The 4,444-nt window shown below is 42.0% G+C and overlaps 1 long non-coding RNA gene across 1 annotated transcript; it reads right to left on the bottom strand.

The window, feature by feature from the left end:
- Positions 1 to 340: 340 nt before the first annotated feature.
- Positions 341 to 3,278, bottom strand: LOC138975668 (uncharacterized). The gene is made up of 3 exons (XR_011458708.1): positions 2,356 to 3,278; positions 1,477 to 1,567; positions 341 to 459 (listed from the first exon to the last, which is right to left on the bottom strand). It is a non-coding gene; the product is annotated as an uncharacterized lncRNA (long non-coding RNA).
- Between the last annotated feature and the right edge of the window lie 1,166 nt (positions 3,279 to 4,444).

Genomic DNA, 4,444 nt, shown 5'->3' with positions numbered 1-4,444 from the left:
CATGCTCCGAGAGTCCTTTTTTTAATTTTGAATTGCCTACCATCTATTTTTTTTATACAATTTTGGACCCTCTTTGTACGGAGAGAGTTGGCAATTGTTAATCACATTCTCTCATCTCATTGACTCTCCTTCAGCTCCTTGGTAACATGCGTTCCCGTCTCTGCCAGGATTGGACACAGCAGCAGATAACCGGTAAATATGTAACAGGCATAAATGGCAAAATAGCTCGCCTCGCCTGATAATATATGAGACAACTGTTCTACTACAAAGTCTTTCTTGGGAGGCTTGGCTAATTTACTCGCTCGTTTTACACGGGGTTCCATCGTTTTCTTTTCTAATCGGAAAACCTTGCTCCTCAGTTTGTTGACCTTCTGCCAAAGTTCCGCTTCACGAGGGATGGGGAAGATGACGACTTTGATGCTTTACATCCTATGTCCTCCAGGATCGCCTGAATGTCATCTAAAAAAGAAAACACACATAAAATAACATAACCATAACAAGTTACAACCTGGAAGAAATTAAAACACGTGTAATTAAATCACAAAATGAAAATAAACAATAGCGTAGGAAGGCAGGCCAGAAATGAAGTGTATTAGCAACTATGGATACGATGTGGAACAATGATGGAATTGACCTTGTTTGGTACTGAATGGGTGAGGCCATTAGAACTGTACCCACGGAATACGTGCTATATAAGCTTCATATTGATTGATTGATTGATTGATTGATTAGGACAACAGTACCAGGTAAACTCCTCACACACCATGCCTCTTTCTTTCCTTCTTTATTTGGTGTTTAACGTCGTTTTCAACCACGAAGCTTATATCGCGACGGGGAAAGGGGGGGGGGGGGGGGGGGGAGATGGGAATAGAGCCACTTAATTGTTTCTTGTTACACCATGCCTCTAACAGGATATGTTTCCCATCTTTACGTGTTGGAACTACAGGTACAATTTCATCCATCCATGCATCCGCCCTATACAGCTTCTTCTTCTTCTTCTTCTTCTTCTTCTTCTGCGCTCGTGGGCTGAAACTCCCACGTGCACTCATTTTTTTTGCACAAGTGGAATTTTACGTGTATGATTGTTTTTACCCCGCCATTTAGGCAGCCATACGCCGCTTTCGGAGGAAGCGTGCAGGGTATTTTTGTGTTTCTAAAACCCACCGAACTCTGACATGGATTACAGGATCTTTTTCGTGCGTACTTGGTCTTGTGCTTGCGTGTACACATGAAGGGGGATAAGTCACTAGCAGGTCTGCACATAAGTTGACCTGGGAGATCGGAAACATCTCCACACTTAACCCACCAGGCGGCCGCGACCGGGATTCGAACCCTCGACCTTCCGAGTTAATAGACCGACGTCTTACCACCCCGCCACAGCGCCCGTCACCCTATACAGCAATTATCAACTATGTAATGGATGGGTTTAAACATTTTTTGATGTCAGGGTGTTCTTCATGGTTAAAAATCTCTTACCTGGTTGAACAATTTGTGCATCAGGCGACAGGTCGGTGCTGGCTTCATTTGTAGCTACCCTTTGTGATGGTGGCTTCCTCCCACTAGCAACCTGCAAATGCACAGCTCTTTAACTGACAAACTCACAACCAACACCCAGTCACAATGAAACAATTCTCCCGATTTCATGGCATTGGTCTTAGGCCACACAAAAAAGTGTATGTTTCTCGTAAGGCAAAACAAAAAATAATCTGTTTACAGTATCCGGACCGACCCTATTTTTTTCCCACCGGCCCTAGACTTTTTTTGGGCATTAAAAAATGAAATTAAAATATTCAGATGGCTAAAATACAAAAATAAAAAGCCGACCTACCGACGCTATTTTTGGGGGGCCTATGTTACCTTAAACAGACTTTTTTTGTGGCCTAACATGACTAAAGGTGGAGATTTTTTTTCTAAACTTTTTTTTTTTAAACCATCTTTTTAACTTATTTTGTTGAAAAACAGGAAAACAATTGATTTTCGAATACCCCTTTTATTTTTGAAAATGCAAAATAAAAGTCTAGGGTCGTCGGGAAAACATAGGTAGGGTCAGGTGACCAGAAACATACAACTTTTTTGTTGTTGACGCCGACCCTATACTTTTTTTGCCATTTGGGGCTGTTTTTTGGCAAAATAAGTTCATCATATCATCATAATCAAGACGTCGATCCAAAATAAGTAACTTTTTTTTGTTGGCCTTATCATTTTTTTGCGCTAAATGCAAACAGGCATTATTTGATGGGAACAATGCTGGTTTTTTTCAATTCTTACATCAGCCTCAAACTTGTCATTACTCAACCTGCATTTAATGGTGTGCTTCATTGGTTTGCAAAAACCTAAAACCAATAAATAAATAACCTTTGGTGGTGGATTGGGCACTGCAAACAATGTCGGGACAGCATTCCACACAAGTGATCCTCTCTGCAGGATTGTTTTACTGGTTGGCCTCAAAGTGATCAGTACAAAGCTTGAGACCTTGAACATCAGCTGGCTGCAGCTTTTCAAAGTCCTCTCGCCTTGTGAATTGCATCCATATTCTGCACCTAGTTTGACAATAAAAACAACAATGTTATTGTTAAACTAAGCAAAAAGGAAAGACAAAAAATAAATCAGATCTTCAGTCTAAATCTAACGCTCTGCCTGAACGCAAAACGGATGAGTGATGTACCTTTGTACTGTAGTTTTCCCGTAAGCAAGGTTTGATAAAGATTTCGGCAAATATGCCCACGGGTAGTTTGTCATCAAGTGTAAACTGTTGTTTTGTACTGACTGCTGACTCACACTCACAGTCGTAAGTACAGTGTACACATGCACACACATGTACACACGCAGACACACGCGTACATAGTACCGCTAGTACAGAAATCTCAGGATGAACCGATCCATGCTATGTTTGTAATATTTCATTTGCATATTAGTTCTATAAATACTGTAGTATCATAGCAGACAAAAATGCACAGAGACAGTTGGCTTATCTGAGTGAGTTGACTCGAGCCATTGCATTCTCATTCTGAAGAAGGTAAACCTGATGAAATAATCACTGCACAACCCACCTTTTTTCTTCTTTAGGGAACTTGTGGAAAGTTTTCCCGAAGCAGCTCTGTTTGTAACGGGCGTTCTTGCAACAAAAAGCCGAGCACAATTTACCACCACCTCGCACGCGATCGGTACCTACGCGATCCGCCATTTTGTTTTCGCCGTCAGCATGTAACTAGGGACGATAACCCACAAACACTTTTTCGCATTTTCTTCGCAAGTTCCACGTCTTCCTTATGTACAGTACAGTGTTTGCCCATACATGGTGTTAGATATCTTCACAGTGTGAAAGAAGTGGAAACAAAGCCCTATTGTTTGCCAGAAATGGTGTTATGGGACGGAGGATAAAAATACTCAACTCCCGGCTGCACGCGCGTTGCAGTAAAACTATGCGACCGCATTCCGATCTCCGCCGCACAAGAGCGTCCGCTCACCGAGATGTAGGCCCAACAAAACAGGCAAAAAAACAATACTATCTATCCGAAGATTCCTTGGGACTTTTTACAGCATAAACTAGAGACACTGAGGAGTGTAATACAATTAAAATCAAATCTATGGTCATTATTGTGAGCATCAAGTAAGCATCAATCATAGGTGCGCTGTACTAAAATTGGGAACCCCTTGGACTTACTTGGTTTTGTCAAAACATTCATGCACACTTAAAAAGTTGTTTTTGGTTGTGGACTTACTTGTTCATATCTGCTTATCTAAGCACTCTAAAAAGTAGAAATTAGCACACAAGATGCGCATTGATTTCTTCTTTTTGATGAACAAAAAATATCATTTTGAAAAAAAAAGACTTACCAAAGCGGAAGGTCGTGGGTTCGAATCCCGGCCGCACCTGACGGGTAATTAAGGTGAAGATTTTTCCGATATCCCAGGTCAACTTACGTGCAGGCCTGCTGGTGCCTTATCACCCTTCGTGCGTACACGCAAGCACAAGACCAAGTGCGCACGGAAAAGATCGTGCAGTCCAAAGCAGAGTTTGGTGGGTTATAGAAACACGAAAATACCCAGCATGCTTTCACCGAAAACGGCGTATGGCTGCCTAAATGGTTTTGTAAAAACGGTCATCCACGTACAAGTCCACTCGTGCAAAAGCACACGTGTACGTGGGAGTTTCAGCCCACGAACGCAAAAGAAGAAGAAGAAGCAGTTCTAAAACGCCTTCACAAAAATTGCGTCCTCGCTGTTACACGCCGTAGACGGTGGCACGCCTAGTTTTTTCCACCGCAGGAACAACACCCAATTCGTTCCCCCGCACACGGAAGCAAAATTGTTATCTCGCAAAGGAATTGCCCTGTGAAGGTACGTTGTGGCAAATCACATTATCAAGTATAGATATTCTGAAGCAGAATTGCCCAGGCTATATGTATAATATGTAACTTATGTCTTGTTGTGTACTCGTGAA

The sequence above is a fragment of the Littorina saxatilis genome, linkage group LG9 (assembly GCF_037325665.1).
Source record: "Littorina saxatilis isolate snail1 linkage group LG9, US_GU_Lsax_2.0, whole genome shotgun sequence".
NCBI classification, from domain to species: Eukaryota; Metazoa; Mollusca; class Gastropoda; order Littorinimorpha; family Littorinidae; genus Littorina; species Littorina saxatilis.
The sequence above is the reverse complement of the archived record's forward strand: the minus strand, read 5'-3'. Positions and strand labels throughout refer to the sequence as shown.